Below are 19,256 nucleotides of genomic sequence, written 5' to 3' on the forward strand. Positions count from 1 at the left end.
ATTTTGGAGATGCAAATGATATATCTATTGTGAATTCTGCTGTTTTAAATGAAAACTTAGGTGCTTTGTCTCATTTAAATAAGCGTTTTGGCAAATGGTTCCTTTAGTAAATAAAAATGTTGTATCAGCAAAGTCCAAATAAAAATATTTATTTAATCTAAAAATTTCAAATGTGGTAATAATTTGAATATGGCAACGTGCACATAGAGTACCAGAACCTTTTTTCCCCGCTTCAAGCACTGAAAAAAGTAATGGAACAAACAAACGGTTTATTTATCTACTTTAATAAGCTTTTACAAAAGTGAAGAATAAAATGAACAAAACCTGTCCAATATTTCCTAAAACACAACATGCTGTAAAAACATGACTTGAGATCAGTCACTAGTGTGAACATTTATAAATCACTATGGCAGGTTTTAATATGCTTACGTAATTGCTACATCAAGCTATGAATATAATTTTAATTGCGTGACCTATTAAGATGCCGGACTGTTTCAATTATGTCCAGTAGAGACATTGGTAAAAGCCTGGGAGGAATATGAGCTACACTGCAGTTAATAGCATTTCATTATTGTAAAACGAATCGTAATTGTTACACTGACTCCTTAAATGAATGAATTCATATTTCATCCTCCACATCCATGCAGGTACATTACAAACATTACTTTATTACAGTTTATTACAGTCTATAAAAGACAATAAGACCAAAAAACTAGACCTGACCTATAGAACAGTAGATGACATTTGACATTTTTTTTAGTTTGAAGATTTTATCAATTTTGTTATGTGCTTTTGTCAAATTTTTCTGTCATGTTTATATTTTATAAATGTATATTTTATTTATTTATAGTATAGCCATATGTATGGACCATTTCGGAAAAAGTTTGCAATGCTGGTCCAGAATAACTTTTTGTTTTAGTTTTTTAACACTGCACAAATGTTTGAACAGATTACAACCAACAGAACATTTATAACCAAATCGAATTTATAATCAGATTTAATTATATATGTAAGATTTGAAAACCCCCCCCCCCCAAAAAACAGGAAGTGCTTTTGAACTAGTGTTTACATCTTCCAAAGTGGTCCATGCGATTAATTTATGATAAATTCTGCTTAGTGTTTTTTTCAGTGCCTTAGCCTTTCCAGTGTATTAATAATAGGCAATATTAAACTTCATATTTTGAATGTAAAATTAATAATAGGTATATTTTCATTATGCTACGTTTATAAAAACAACCAAACATTTCTAAAGGTGCGAAAAGTTTGAGACAAATCTTTCAGACCGCTAATGTGAATCAGTTCCAATGAATCATTTAAATGATCCAACTCAAATTATTCATTTATATTGCATATTGTGATTCCTCTCTGTTTCTCTTCATTCCCATGTCCCACCGTTCACTCGTATTTATGCTTGATGTTAAATTAATATGCAGGAAATAGAAATCCATGAAATGAGTCTGTGAAAAGAAGATCGTCCTTTTAACACGTAAGTCTGAGATCATGATTTTGCAGATCTCCATCAGTCCAGGTCAGACTTCAGTTAGCTGTATTTCTCATCGCACGTGCCAAACACTGCCCCTGTTTTCTCACCCCTCACGCTTGATTTAATCTCATGATGGGTTCAATTGAACATCACCCATCAATGCTGCTTCATGCCTCCCTGAGTCTTCAATCGTCCGGTTGTATTGTGTGAAGATTAACTTTCTCTTTTCTCGCTCAGGAGATGTGATGCCTTCATAATTAGGTTTGCTTTGCATTCAGTCTCATCAATTCCTGCCTTCTCTCTCGAGCCTCATAGAGGTTTTATCGTCTCGTTTTGCACATTGGCGGTCAAATCATCGTTCGAAGCAATTTGAAGCTCATTTCCAAACCGGAGATGGACATCAACTGTTCACACCAAATGGTATTTCAGAGCTTCCCTTCATGTTTCAGTTTCGTGTTTTAATGTTTAGGGGGTTGTCCTGTCTTCTGTGTTTTGGAAAAGTAAAAATGACTTCATCAAAAGGTTTACCTCTCATCCCCCTTCAAACAACATCATTTATTATCATTACAGAAGCTGATCCAACCAGACGCACATCACAATTTAGTAGAAAACACCATCACAAACCACCATTTATGCCGTTTTAAGCAATATCACATTTCTGTTGGCATTTCGAAATAGACTGGAGGTGACGGTAAGGACTTTTAAATATGAGGCATAAAAACTAAAGAAACGCTCAAGGCCAAAGACACAGATTCTATTTCCATACACTTCTGTTCAGCTGGATGCAGGTTTGGCATTAAATGAAGACAAGACCATCTGGACACAAATTTCACATCCCTATCAAAGTCTGTCTCCTTTCTTTTTTAGTAGAAAACCGTCAATTGCGAGACAGAGAAATAACAGAGCTTTGGGGTCAACACTCATTCAAATACTCTATTCAATGTTTAATAAACATAGAAAGCAACATCACGGCAGAAAGTTAAACTTAAGAACATTGAAAAAATCGACCAGCTGAAACAGAAGAGTACATTAAGTCTGAATCTTCTCTACATGAACACACTAATCTCACCGGTCAAATGTCCAGATCTTCCAGATCAACCAAATCTCATTTGTTAAACACATTGCTCGAATGACTGACGCTTCCGCATGTTAAGTTTATAAAGCGTGTCTCATTTGAGTGTGGAATGAAGCAAACTGTGTTTGTGTTGCTTGTACACAGATGCTTCAGCTCAGATGAGCTTGCATTGAAGCGTGGTGGTTTGGCTCACAGAAACGCAGACTGCTGCTCCCCCTTCTAAAGGACATCTAAGCAATGAAATCGAGCAGAAAGCGACAGTGATAAAGCAGTGAAACGACTCACTGGATGAAGACGTTTCAGTTGGACTCGAGAAGAACCTTGGAGTCAAGAAGAGTTTGTTATGAGAAATATACTGTCCAAATGATTGCTTTGCATATACTGAACAAAATGAGCCTAAACATGTTTCTAACAAAGATTATTTTGTTGACTGGACTTAGTTTGCCCGACTTACAAAACAGAGTATTCCGAACAAGCAATATTGCAAGAGTTTGAAAGTTCCCAAGATGCATTGCAGCATGTTCTTCTCCAAATCCACAAAACACATGTGGATTGGTTGGGCAAACTCCCATGAACCCTCCAGCACCCTGGAGAGGGTATAGAGCTGGTCCAGTGTTCCATGACCGGGACGAAAACCACACTGTTCCTCCTGAATCCGAGGTTCTACCATCGGCCGGATTCTCCTCTCCAGTACCCTGGCATAGACTTTCCCGGGGAGGCTGAGAAGTGTGATCCCCGATAGTTGGAGCACACCCTCCGGTCCCCCTTCTTAAAAAGAGGGACCACCACCCCAGTCAGCCAGTCCAAAGGCACTGTCCCCGACCGCCACGCAGTGCTGCAGAGGCGTGTCAGCCAAGACAGCCCCACAACATCCAGAGAGTTGAGGTACTCAGGGCGGATCTCATCCACCCCCGATGCCCTGCCACTGAGGAGTTTCTTGACTACCTCGGTGACTTCAGCCCGGGTGATGGACGAGTTCGCCTCCGAGCCCTCAGCCTCTGCTTCCTCAATGGAAGACGTGACGGCGGGATTGAGGAGATCCTCGAAGTAATCCTTCCACCGCCCCATGATATCCCCGGTCGAAATCAACAGCTGTCCCCCTCCACTGTAAACAGCGTTGGTAGGGCAGTGCTTCCCCCGCCTGAGGCGGTTTGCCAGAATCTTTTCGAGGCCGACCAATGGTCCTTCTCCATGGCCTCACCGATCACCTCCTGAGTTTTTGCCTCCTCAACCACCTGGGCTGAAGTCTGCTTGGCCTGTCAGTATCCATCAGCTGCCTCGGGAGTCCCACAAGCCAGCTAGGCCCGATAGGACTCCTTCTACAGCTTGACGGCATCCCTTACTTGCGGTGTCCACCACTGGGTTCGGGGATTGCAGAATGACGGAGTCCCCAGTCGGAGCACTTTCCAGCACCCCTCCCAGAGTCTCCAAGAAGGCTGGGTACTCTACACTGCTGTTTGGCCCATAGGCGTGATGTTGTAAGCTATTGTGAACTGACCACTGACTCTTCATACTAAACAACAGCCTTTTATCCTGATATTAATTGATAGATGACTGTCCATCCATCCATGTAACTTTCCTATTTTAAAACCATGGAAAATACATTTTTTTTACAGATTACTTTGTATCCTTATGGATACTGTAGTAGGAAGGGTAAAAATAAGACACAGTAAAAAACACATTTAGACTATGGTTACCGTGGTAAAACGATGTTTTTCATAAGGGCAATAAGCAAGCCAAACACATTTGTGGGCAATAAAACATATCTGAAATCAAAGCCTTTTGCAAAATAGGTATTATTATAAGCTAAACTTCACAAATTCTTTATAAATTGAAGAAAAATGGCACCAAGTTCACCGGTTCATTAATTTTTATATTTTTATTACACACTAGAATATAATGGTCTGTTTACATCCTCCAGACAACTATTATCAGTTATTTCTCTCAATGTACATCTCAAAACTACAATAAACAATAAAATCATGCAGCATAGAAATAAATCTGAACTGAATTTGTGAGAATTCATCATTCATTAGGATTCATTCACGCTTCTCTGAATAAGATATTATGTGTCAGACACATCTGTACAATCCATATAAAACCTCTGTGTGATCGTCTTCAAGTAACCTCCAGGAAGGGCAAACAGTGCCTTGTTTTTTGAGCGGCTATTTTGTTTGTCTGTAGGTTGACAGATCTGCCGAGCATCAGTGATGTGTGCTGAAAATGAAATCCTCAGGCGTTGTCAGACCTCATCAGATGTAAACTAGAAGCCGGTGATGTCCACGGGGCTTCGCCTGAAGACTCCTGTATGTCGGATGTGATCTTTTCATGTTCTCACAGTCAAAATTAAACCTTTGGAAACTCCTTCTGAGGAGCAAAATAAACCACCGAGGTACCAAACATTTAAAATAGTGATATTCTCTGTGGAAAATATGATGATCAATTGATCATAAATGCCCATGAAATGAACAAACCTGAGCTCAGTTTGAGACACTGTTGAGATCTCTTCTGAAAAAAACATCTCATCAGTGATTTTTCTTAAAATTTAAGTCCTTTTATAATCTGTAAAAATCAGTCTCAATATTAAAACGTGGTTCATATTTAAGTCATTTTATTGTTCACACACATGAATGAATAATGTAGTATAAAGTTTAACTTTGCAGCCGTGACCTCTGACCTTTGGAGAGTGCATTAATTGTGCCGCTGTGACCTCACATGTGACCCCTGAGCGCCGGCTCTTTTAAACATCGTTCTCATTACCTCCCGGGTCTCTGACACCAGCTCTATTAACAATCCGTCACGCTCTCGCTTTCTATCATCATCATTCCTGCTCGTTCTACGGCTTTGGTTTCCTCAGTCATTTTGTCTAAAGGGGTTTAAAGTCGTTCTTAAAAAAAGTTCTCACCCATGAACTAAAGCAACCCGCTCTGAGATGAAACACAACTATACAAGTTTCATTTAAAGCACAAATTGCACAAAGATTCTGCAAGACAACATAAAATCAACCTGCATGATGCAACGAGGCTGATGTAATCGACTTATAAAAAATGAAACTAATAACTATAAGCTGTTAAGTTTAAAATTTCAATAAATCACAATATTACACAGTATCACGATATGAATACAGTTGCTATCACAAAATATCTTCAAGTAACTTGACACACACAATTCAATTTTATTTATATAGCACTTTTAACTTTTTGACATTGTTGCAAAGCAGTTTTACATATATTTAAAAATGTAAACGTTTGTAATAATATTGCATATTCAATAATATAAAGAATAACAGAATTTTTCTTTTGACTATACATTTTCAAGTACAGTTTATGTATTTTTCTGCCTAGCAATTTTAAACAGTTTTGCTTAAAAAAATGTAATGCAGTTAATTGCAACAATGCAAAATTATGAAAAGTGCAAAAGAAACAAATTAAACCAAACATTTATTTTGCATATTCAGATTAATTTTATTAAAGGCTTGTTGAAGTTTGATTCGCAGAGCTTTATGGGACTAAACAACCGCTGCTGAGTTGGCCAAGATTCTTGTTTCCATAGTAACAATAACTTCTCCGATTGGTGGATCTTTCCTCAGCATTCATGGGAGAATTCAGCAATTAAACACGATTGTATAGAATTAAATGTGAAATCACAGAGATCTCATCATTTAACCTCACATCAGGTCTGGTTTCAAAGCTTAATGAACATTATCGTCAGAATCTATATTTCTCTCGGGAGAATATGAAAGGATTTTTATTATCCGCTTGTTGGCTCTAATCTGTTTGGCTCTCGTGCTTGTTTTTGGACGTGTTTCTCATCCCATCAGGCCCGGAGTTCTGTGTTTTGCCCGGGTTCAAAGGTCGAGGATGTTCTGGCTCAGAAAACAAGCCAATGCTCAGGCTGTCTGGAGAATGACCTCAGTAAACAGGTGCGGAAAACCCCGGAAGACAAGCGCATAAATCAAGCGTTATGACTATCAGAGGAGCTATAAAAAAACCCATGAGAAGATAATGGAATAATACACACAAGCGCTGGAGAAAGTGAGATGAATGCGTTGCTTGTTCAGCGCGTGTGTGTTGTTCTGCGACTACCAGCAAACATAAATCATTTTACATGCATATAAATGACAGCGAGCTGCAGTTCTGCATTAAATGCAACGTCCACATGCAGACGACCCGAAAAAGTATAATTATTAGTGCAACTAATACAAAAACTATTGATTTACTGTAAAAGCATTTTTCAATGACTGATATTGATGTCAATTAAATTAAATTCACACGCCAGCTGAACAAAAGACATTAAGATAAATGTTATCAAGCTTATTGCTTTAAGGGTTTTATTTCTCTCTAGCAACCTTAAAGTCATTCATGATTCGGATGTAAATAATTGTACTCAATTAATCTTATAATTCTATACAAATTATATTACCAAAGCTCCAACTACAGAATATAGCAAGATCCAGATCTACATCATCATATGAAGCTTAGAATAAAAAAACGTAAGGTTCTTTGGGTATATTAAACACTGACCTTGGATAGAAACCATCTACGGTTAACAGATCCATCGACTTTCACCCGGACGAGACTCAGCAGGGCCTGTCCCGTGACACAGATGTGCTGATGGATGACTTCAGGTGTAAATAAAGAATAAAGGACACATCTGGACGGACGTGCCAACGCTGGTCTCGCAGGGGATGGACTCATATCGCCATCTGGATCAGACTCTCGGTTCTGAACACACATGTGACTCGTCTCGACACGCTCAAATAGAAATCCACTTCAGCAGCCCGTCAATGAATAAAATAAAATATAATGTAAACCTAAACGTTCAGTCATTCACAGGTGCACTATTTATTAAAGCTAGAAAAGTGATCACGCAAAACTACCCATACTTTTGTATGAGTGATGTTAAACGAGTCTTTATTCCAGCACAATAGCGGCTCATTGTAATCAGTCAGAGGATAATTCACCGAAATTAAGGCCGTATTTTACAGACAAAGCCTTTTGTTGGTATTTTAAGTGGAATTTCATGGCAGAACACTTAAGGTCGTAGACAATCACTGAGGCTGGGAAAACTTGCCAAATTTAGGAAAAGTCTTACCTTTATCAAGCTGAAAAAGTTTTTACCTTAAACCAACAGTATTAGGGTTTGGAACAAGATGTCAGGGGTTAATACGTTGTTCATTAATAGGTACACTTTTACAGTTCATTTACATTCAGTCATTTAGCTGATGCTTTTATCAAATCCACTTACAAATGAGATGAACAATGGAAGCGATTAGCACAACACAAGGACAACACAACACATGTGCAATAAAACATGGTCTCAAACAGTGTTGGGTAAGTTACTCTTAAAACGTAATGAAGTACTAGTTACTTACTACATATTCAATTGTAATTCAATTACTTAACAAAATACTCTCTCCCAAAAGAATGTAATTACTTATTATTAATGACTTTCTATATCCTACATCAACTGTGTTTAGAATTGATTCAACCATAGACATGAAACGGCTTATTTAATTCATTCAGATAAAGAATAAATTATAATTCATTCAGATATCTACATAAATTATTCTTATTAACTGGCCAGAGTATACAAATGTGAGAAAGATACTTTAAAATATACGTTTTAAAGTTAGACTTATCATTATGATGTCATTTCCACCAGAAAACTGAAACGGACAGAAAACTATTCAAGTACTTATCCTAGCACCTTCGCTAACACAAAAAGAAAACAAAACACTGACTTTTATAATCAAACAGGAACCGTTCAACAAAAAATTAGTTTCCATTTCAAGCTTTGATCTTGTTGTAAGCGAAAATTTGTCTGCAAGATGTTGTACATCATCTATCCGTATTTCTAGCAGCAGTGCAAGGGACTTTGGGAAGTAACGATACACTGCTTCACGGCAGAAAGGATGATGCGTGACGTCATGTGAAAAGGGCCTATTGAGGAAGTTCAACCAACCACAGGTTCTACTCAGTTTACTCACTATCATAACCTGAACTTCAATAATTGTTTGGTATGACTCGGCCACCAAATCAGTACTACGAAGACTACAACGGACAGTTCGTAGTGTTTAGACGATTATTATACCATGTTCTGTTACTGGAATCTGATTGGCTGGAAGGTGTGCATTAAAAGCCTTTAACGCATGGGTAACTCCAGTCAGTTTGATTACATTAAAAATGAACTCAAGAAAATAACCGCCGTTTTCACCCGTTTGATCTAAAATGAGACTGTAAACATCGATAAAAGCTTGAACTTTAGAAAGAACCATGGTATAAGCGGCATAATCCAAGGCTAGCCGTGAATTAAAGGATTTGAATGCACTTCGCGAAGGCTAGCCGTGGATTATCCCTTACTTGGTGCTTCTTTGCCCACACTTCAGGCCCTTTACGATTCCAGAGTGAAAAATAGGGCAAGAGAAATCATCATTGACTCCACACACCCCGCACATAAACTTTTTGAACTGTTGCCCTCTGGCCGGCGCTTCAGAGGACCAAACACCAGGACTTCCAGACACAGAAGCAGAAGCAGCTTCTACCCCCAGGCAATCTCCCTCCTAAACAGATAACTGTGATGTGTAAGGCAGCTGGAAAAGTGCTAAGAACTGAGTTTGTTTGTGATGCTGGGACGCAAAACAATAAAACCCCATTTGTTGCAAGATCCTGAGGAGTGATATCCTGCCCTATCCCCTTTCTTATCACACCTCTCCCCTCCCCTTCATCTCTTCAGGTCATGACCCCCGGAAATGTGCTTACACATTTCATACTGTGTATATAATTTATTGTCATGTAAGAAAGATTTGATCATCGTGTTTTGTATTGTTTTAAAGGTCATGCATTGTAAAAAAAATGAGCCAACGTAAAAAACAGAGGCAGCCTGACTTTTGTGTTGACTCAACGTATGTTATTTAATTCTATAAAGTAATGATACTTAGTTTAGCCAACTTAAATTAGTTTTTTATGTAATGCTGATTGTCTTATTTTTCTAATAAAGATATTATTGTCACGCCAATTACTGTTGTTCAGGCAATTAATATATTTCTGTTATGTGGATGAAAAATGTTAAATTAGCTAAATTACTTTTTGTTGCTAAATATAAAAATAAACAAATGTATTGTCTTTTACTACAATTTAAAATATTTTCTGCCTCAAACAGACCCAAACTTTGATCATAAAAACGTTTAAACAGTTTGTGTTGAGTCTTTATATATTGGCTTGCCGTTGTGTCATGCATTTACACGTCAACATTGAACACACCAATCTTAACTATCAAAAACCATAATTCATTAAAAGAACTCTAAACTCAACAGATAACAAACAGTAACAACCATATTAAAGCGTAAATGAAGCCAGCAAAAACTAAAACACTAATCTTTAAAAGAAAACAAATAAGAAACACAGAATTGAATGAGCTGCAATGCATCTTGGGAACTTTCAAAGTCTAACAATATTGCTTGTTCAGAATACTCTTTTTTTTAAGTTGGGCAGACATTCTGATGCATAGAAGCTTCAAACACCAAAGAAAATTCCCTATGTGTGCAAGCACACTTGACAATAAAGCTCTTCTGAGTAAACGCCCAGAACAAATGATTAACAGTAAGTAATCTGTCGGCTATCTATCATCGACTGGAACTATTTTCTGACTTCACAGTGTTTTATCTCACTTTGGATGACCTGCTCGACAAGATACCCAAACAACAGAAGCAAAATGACGAGAGCAATAGAGACATATAGGAGAATCGACTCGGTCCAAGATCTCCTTTCTTCACCAGTCTCAGATCGGCTAAGCAAAGATATCGTCCTCGAGAGAAAAGCATTTTGAAAAAAGTAATGCATGCATGCTTTAAAATGATGATTTATGGAACAGAATACATGTGTGCATGTACATTTTCAATTTCAACACATCGGGGACCTTCACACAAATACAGTAAGAGTCCATGAGTGAAAGAAATTAAATAATCTAAAGCTGAGCTCAGATTTGTCGAGTCTGCAGTCAATATTATTGAAGATCTCAATATGAACTCAAACATCCGTCCTCTAATTGACCCAAATCCAGATTCTTTTACCACCACAATCTACATTCATTATACACCTCTATGCTTTTCTGTTTGTTTCTGTGAACGTGAGGCCTTGGGCTCCAGCGCTCCGGAGGTTTAGGAAAGATTCATACTTCACATCATTAGATCAATAAACCTGCCACTGAAAACATCACCGCTCGAGCCCGATCCATATGAGATAACATCTGTGTTCAGAATGAAAGCGTGTACCGACGTTGCCTATTAACATTTTACCAGCCAGTCTATGACTTTATCTGTCTCTGATCATTGTCTTATCATCATCTAACACAATATCCCCATCTCGTGTTATTATCAGAAAGATCTATGGCTTTCATAAAGTTTCCATCTGCGTGTGTCCACACGAAAACCTCAATGACTGTAAATCTGTGAAAATTTGTCGTTTAGGTTCCAGAGATCTCCTCCGGGGCAGAAAACTCTGCAGCCGTTGAACGCGTGATCAATGGAGAGATGTGTGTGGCACGGATCCATTCAAGGAGGAACACAAAGCCACGGCCGGCGGGAGTCGCTGAAATATGAACGAGTCGCTGCTGTAATTTCATTCTGGCCCTGATTTCAGCGAGACATTAAATAGAGTTAATGATGATCGATACAAGAGTTTTGCTGCACAAGCTTCACGGCCAGTTATTTTTCACTTAGATTCAATTAAGCTCGAGTGCAGAACAAAATGCGACATTGATGCGATCTTCTTCTGAGAGTGTTGCTGAAGGAATATGCACAGATTTGCTTTTCTCCAAAAAATGTGATGCGCCGCTGAGAAATTCTCATTCTCCTCAACAGTCTCATCGATGGTTCAGCCCACGTAACTCCAAAACCATGATGATCGATAATAAAACATGGTCGTGACATGAGCAAAAATTCCAACATTTGACAGATGCTTCCAAAGCGACTGTATGTGTGTTCCCTGAGAATCTCGCAACATTTGCATCGCTCTATATGAACACATATCTAAAATATACGTCCACATTTAAAAGGAATAAAGGACGAAGAGCAGTTCTCCATGAATGGTGCTGTCTTTGTCATCTTTCTCTTGATCACCACACCTGATCCAGTCCTCCTGTATTTCCCATTAACATCAACACATCATTGTAAATGGAGAAAGTAATCCACAATCCTCTTAGAAAGACTGAAGTGCCCCAGTGTGATAAACAGCACATTAGAAGCTCTGCCAACTCAAAAGCACTTCAGCCGGCATTTATACGCGATCTGGTAAAGCAGATAACAACAGAAGATCTGCTGCTGGAGTCCTGTTGACCCAAAACCACAAACCTGCCAAGAGTCCTTTATTAAATTACAGCCGCATCTTTTTAAGCAGAAAGCACCTGAATCTCAGAATAAAATCTCAAACAGAGCAGCAGTTCACTTTAAAAATGACAATTCTGTCCTTGAGAGCAGTTTTTGGGTCAACTTTGGAGCAAGGCAGCTAATGCTCGGCCAAAGTCTTGTGTGCATAATGTATGTTCAGTTTCTGTGTGCATGTAACACGGATAAAAAACTGAATCTAGCAACACAGAACCACTGCCGGACCTTCAGTTTCCATGTGTTGAATTACGAGAAAGACTTTTATACAGGGTTATTATAAAACTGTAACACAGATTCTTATATTAAATTATATTATATTATACAGTTCTTAAAAAGTCTTAAAATTATACAATCTAAGACTAAAACTATAAACTTTTCATTTAAATAAAATATAGGCCTTGATGTTATTTGAGAAACTTAAACTAAATTAAACATAAAAATGTAAGAAGTACCTCGAAATAAGATGAGACACTAAAACGATTAACTGTAAATAAATTTGAACTATACTAAAACTAAAAGTGAAATAAAAACCTATATATCCAAATAAATTATAGATATACTAAAATTGTAAAAAAAAAAGCAGAAACATGAATTTGAACTATACTAAAACTAAAAGTGAAATAAAACCTATATATCTGAATCAATTATAGATATGCTACAATCGCTGCAAAACATGAATCAAAACTAACATAAAAATATAAAAATAACAGCTATTTCAAAATACAAAAAAACAACAAAATAACTTTTTATCTACAAAAATAAACTGTGCTCATTGTGCATGTAAAGTATACTTTACGACCGATCACTCACACTGTGAAAAAAAGAATCCAAAACTTGCAGAAGTCATAGTGTACTGTAACACCAGAAGTAAAGTTACATTGTAAAAAAAAACACAATTATAAATGTACAGGAATTATTTATCATTGCCAGAATTTATAATAGAAACATTAACGCACCCTACTATTTATGTGTCATGTTTTTTGAACGCATTAAAAAACAATTACTTAAAAAGTGGTGTGCCAAGTTATGTATTTCAGTGCCGTACTGCCAACAGTTTATTGTATAATGTATCAATATTTCTTGTTACCTTGTTGACACTAGAGCAGATGTTATCAAAATAGACAGATGCAATAGCAAGAGGTCAATATAACAAACATGCTCACACGCACACACGCACATCGATATTTATATAAAAGGGAGGCAGCATATAGCAGATAGGTTGCAATATATACTTTCCTGACAGCAAGTCCACAGTCTCTCTCTCTCTCCACTCTGTCCAAGCAACACGAGTACCAGACAAGTGTGAAATGTAATTGGGCGGCTGCACATGGGAAGGGCTCAGAATAACTCTGTGTACGGCTGTCCGACTGCCACGACCTGCTGTATCATGATCCATCTGAACATCTCTCAAGGTTACCGGATGTGAACGTTAACAATCTGTGAAATATCTTTGAAGTATTTCAGAATTAGTGCAAATGTCAGCCCATTGATCTAACGCCTAATGGCATTTTAAAATGAATATTATTATGCATGTAGATAGCAGTAATGTTTTTTCCCCACTTCACTATAATGAGAATTTTAGTTCAAATACAATTGCAATGCAAACATATCTTAATAGTTCATGTATCATTTCTAAGCAAAACATAAACCTCATCTGTGCTGGTTTTTCTGAAGGGCAGTCATGAAGCGCCTCCCTCTCCGTTCTCTTTCTCTCCAGTGTTAGTGGAACAGACGCCTTCAAGTCTTGACACCATAATTATACACTTTTCATATCGATTGTCTACAAGCCTCTCAACCCGATCCATATTTTCAGCGTCACGCGGCGTGAAGCTCCAGGTCATCCACACACGCAATTAAAAATTCGCGCTTCACTGTTCAAGCACGTCGATACGGTAAAGAATGCTTTAAAAGAAACTATTTGCTACAAGCTATGGGGTCAAACGTGAGCTAATCCATTGACCTTGTGCATCACAATTATTTCGCTGCGCAGATGTAAACAAAAAAGTAAACATGTTTTTCAGAACTTTCTCTGGGGTCACTGGAATGAACAGGACGTAGGCTTACGATGAAGTATAGCCGCAAGCAGCATTTCCAGGGTCAAACACAGCACATGAACGGTCTATGAGTCAAGCTGGAAAAATACTTAAATGCTCATTAAACTATTTAATGGCGTTCTCAGTTGTAGTATCAATTTAACATCATTCAAGAACTCATTTAAGAACTTCTAATATTTCATTTTTTCTGTCATCACCGAAGTCAATTTCAGCTACATGCATGTGTTATAGTCACTAGAAGTACATGCAAAGATCATGTCCACACTAGATGAGATCACTCGTGATGTCGTGATGCAGTGAAATGAGACATAAACAGTAACGCGTGACTGGAGAACCTATTATGAGAATCAGTCGCAGGGAACAAGATGCAGGACAGCAGAACCTCACGTCTGTGCCGTCTGACTCATCACACAGTCGATGTTTACACATGACTGAATGTCAACTCGCTGTAAGTGCAATGCAAAAGAAAAAAGATAATGACCATCGCACCGTAGAACTGCATGAACTAATGAGAGTCGGCTGTGTGGATGCCATTAGTTTAAAGAGGAAGTTTCATTTATAATCTATAACATAACATTTCAAGTCCACCATCATTCAACTGGAAACATTTTAACCAGGGAATATGAACAAGGAATGTAACTAAGAACAATGATGAAATTGCACATAAAACATAATATAAATGAAGCTCAAAATAAAGAAGAAGGGAGAGGTGAAAATCACATCACAGACTGACACAATCTCAGTCTGTGTTACACACACAGAGTCTCTCTTTAGGGGCTTTCGGGCCGCAGGAACAATTTTGCAGTTCCGGAACGATTTGCTGGAAGTATCCACTTTTTGTTGTGTTTGCACCACAGGCCGGAGGATAGGAATGACCTGTGACGTAAGCAAGCGCTGATTGTTTGAACTTCTTTTTTACTTTATTTAATTTTATTGAACATATTGGACATAATACACAGTACATCTACAATGTTACAGCTAAATGAACATAACAATTATTAATCAGGCACATATTGATAATTCATTTGCATTTGAGAAGAAATATTTTTTCTAGAATCAAGATTTTATTTTCAAAAAATCATTCATTTTATCATTCAGTACTATGTCGAATATAAAGTACAAAAAAGGAAGAGATTAATCTGATTATGTGTTGTGTGCTGTCCCCTATAGTCCCACTTCCAACAGCTCTTGTTTTTCTGGAAGTAATCCAACAGCTGCATCTCTCTTTTATAAATTAGATCAAACTAAATACTCTTCGAAGAAACGACGTATGCAATACTACTGTACAGGCGCTCAAGATTAACATTAGACTGGCGGAAACTGTCAGTGATACGCGATCTTTAAGTATTTTCATGGGACAGATTTTCAACTACCGATTATAAAAACAGGCCTTTTTATAGATAAACTAGCATGGTGTCATTGTTTTGTTATGGTTTAATTCTGTGTTGCGTTTTGTCTGTTCCCTCATTAGTTTCCTTGGTTGGTTATTGCCCCACATCTGTTTCTGTTTCCCTTGATTATGTTTCCCTTGTATTTAAACCCTGTATCCTCAGTTTATTTTCAGCTAGTCTTGTACTCTCCTATGGATTTATTAAAGATACCCTTTTTGGATTCTACTGTTGTTGTGCGCTTTCTATACGCCATGCGGGACACATAGATGCTACAGATTTGAAGTTTAGAAGTTAGTCTATAAAAACGTAACACGGTGTTCAATACATAATTTCTCATCAGATTAAAAATACAAAAGTCGTGTATTGTTTTGTCTCCAAGTTCATGTCATGGACGATTGTTTTTCTCATGTCGAAGTCAAAACTCTTTAAACACACCGTACTGAGATAACAAAACACAACAGAAAACTTTGGAACATTTCTAATGGATTGAATGCTCATTATGGGAATTTTACTGTTTTTAATGGAAACTATAATGATCTCTACTGGTGAGGTGTTGGGTTCTTGCGGTGGGATGTGAACACTATTAAATCATACTTCAATAAAACCAATACAGACTACATAAAGGGTATTTTGTAATGGTTCCTAATGTTTTTTTCTAATGGAAACTATTACAATTTGTATTGTTTGTTTTACTAGGACGATGACTTGATGTGCTCGTTTTAATTGATGAGCAAAATTCAGATCACAGTGGAAGTGGATGTACCAAATATTCAGGAATCTATGTAAGATCTCATTCACATCTCACTCGCTCCGCAAGACTGCAAGACTGCAATGAAATCACTTGAAGAATTGTCATTGTCCTGTTTGTTTCCCTTGACAGAAAAACACTATTATTCAAGAAGTGAGAGATCTCAATACACTCGTCTGTAAATATGTTGGGTTATTTCAACCCACTGTTGGGTCAAAATGAACAAACCCAACTGCTGGGTTGATTTAAGACAGAGAATGTTTATATTTAACCAAAAATGGTTCCATTTTTCCATTTTTTAACCCAACGATGGGTTGACATAAGTGTGAACTCCACATTTCTGCACAAATTTGTCCATAAATTGATCATAACAATGCCACAAACTGTCATTGTATACGTTGACAAAGAGTTAACTCTAAACCACCTCTCGTTTTTACTTCACCCAAGGATCAGCATGAGAAACCACAGAGACAAATTTGATCATTCTAGCACTAAATACTATATTAATGACAGCGTTTTTGTTATTAACAGATGAAGTTTTTATCAATTATTACAAGTCAGTTGAATCAATTGCTCAAGGATACAGAGATGCAGTAGCGCTCCAGTGAAAGAGTTTAAAATACATCTACAGAAACGCTTCTAAAAACGTAACCATCCATTTCAACTTATTTAATCCCATTTATGAAACAAAACCTATGCAAGAACTTTAAAATAAAAATTAAAACGACGAGAGCCATCAATCCTCATGTTATTATAATGGACTGGAAGTGAGTGTATGAACAAATCTGTGACATTTGCTAAACACAGAGCAGAGAGAGAGAGAGAGAGAGAGAGAGAGAGTGAGAGAGAGAGAGAGAGAGAGAAATGCGATACATAAAGTTCAACGAGACTATAGAGCAGAGGTCAAATTCAGTACAGATAAGAGATATTTACATTGAGTATTAAGGTAAAGTCCTCCAGAGTTAAAGTGAGATTATGTGAGAGAGAGGAGCAAACGAGACCTGCGACAAAACATTTCAAGGTTACAATTTCACAAACATGAGAGACATTAGAGAGTATGATGTTACCCAATATCATTCTGTTTTTGAAATAAATGTATCCCACAAACATAATAAACAGCATATGATTAATATTTCTCATTACCTGTGTCGCATACATGAAATCATATGCAGTCAAAATGTATTATGGTCTTTTGTTGAATATGAATATATATAAATGTCATAAATAGATTTTTTTTTAATATGATCGTCTTTTTAAGTAAACATTGAAAACGGGTCCCACAGATCCAAACACCTTACAAGAGTTCATGAGTTACAGACAGACAGCAAAATAGGATATCATGTTGTGAAACTGTATCTTAATATTTCTTTTGAATCTCTCTCTCTCTCTCACACGGCTGGACCGGCCTGCAGGCAGCAATAGTCAGAAAACAAGGGTGTGCATGTCATAAAACAATGAAATCTCACCGTATCTGCATGCAGGACACAAAAAATCATCACAAACAACATACAGAAGAACATTCTCTGTGTTTAAATCACAATCTTCCTTCTCATCTCTGTGTATCTGTGTTTCACTAAAATATTAAAAACTTCAACAGGATTTAATGTCAAAGCTTTTCTATGACTGGTGTCACAGTACCTTGACATCAGCTGATTGAAACCGACGGCACATGCTTTGTCATTTTTTTTGCCTGACTTAAGCATACGTTGGGCCGCTGTACATAATTCATCCAGTAACACAGAAAGACTTTGAAGCCAGACAAATGTAAAATAGCTTTCTTTATTTTTCATCATTAGTTGCAAGAATGACACAAAATGGAGGATAAATCCAAAGAAATACAGTGATAAGAAACATTATTGGATATGAGCTCAAATCAGAGTAGAATGACTGTACGAACGACACAGAATTGTCTTCTGACACACACATAAGTGCGGTTTTGCTGAATAGATAGAACACACAGCGATTATGTAAAATTAATTTTCACGAGAGTGTTTTGAGAGGTTGACCACTGCTGATGTGACAAAGTTCAGCTTATTGAAAATGTGCTGCGACACAATGTGGCGTTTACAACATCCTCTACTGCATACTGCAAAGCAAAAACACACAATCATTTAATCAATGTCAGGAGGCCAGAACACAAGCGCACAAACATCAGCATTCCCCGTCATGAACTGAAAGAGAAAACTGCAGAAATTTTAACTAATGTTCAGCTGTAAAGTCTCTAATGCAACACTGAGAATATAACACTTGTGTTGCATTATGAAATAAATTCTGCTTGAGTTTGTGTGCACTTGAGTATGTTTGAATCCTTTACTGTGTTTATGTTGTTACATTTGAGCCTCTGAACTTCCTTTAAGTTTCTTAAGTGTGCAGCAGACATATATGTCTCCGAAGATGATAATGTGCTTATAAAATATACAGCCGGGGAAAAAATTAAGAAACCATTACGAATTTCATTAAATCTCAGATTCTAGATGTATTGTGGTCATTCCAGTCCAGTGTCTGTTGAATTTCGTCTAGATCAAACCTCAGGAGAGACATAAAGTCATCAAACAGCAAAGTGAAAGACTGACAGCGTGACAAGACACATGAAAACTGAGAAAAATCAAGGTTATCACATAAAGAAATATTTTGTAAAACTTTTCATGTTGAAATATGACTTTTGTATTGCTTAAGAGTGAATCTGAACTTTTTTTTTTACTATAGAAATATTTGTTGTTTTTTGCTGGTTCAACTTAAAAAAATAAGTAAAAAAAACCTGGTTGCCTTAACATTTTTAATTAATTAAACTTAAAGATATTTGTTATTTCAACAAATTTCTAGTTGACTTGACTAAACTCGTTGAATTGACAAATATTTTTAAGTTGAATTAACTCAAATTTTTAGTCTTTTCTCCTGTTTTCATTTTCTGCAAATAATTGAAGATAGAAACTATATTTGTATTTGAAATTTGGTAGAAAATAATTTCACAGAATGAAAAAAAATGATAATTTTATCTAAACGCATACCTATAAATAGTCAATTCAGAAAAAAATACAGCTGTATTTGTGAAATTCTGGGTTGAGCAGAAGGTTGATTTCTTTACTGATCTGAGTCACAGCATAATTTCGTCGGTGATTGCTG

The sequence above is a fragment of the Triplophysa dalaica genome, chromosome 13 (genome assembly GCF_015846415.1).
Source record: "Triplophysa dalaica isolate WHDGS20190420 chromosome 13, ASM1584641v1, whole genome shotgun sequence".
Lineage (NCBI taxonomy): Eukaryota > Metazoa > Chordata > Actinopteri > Cypriniformes > Nemacheilidae > Triplophysa > Triplophysa dalaica.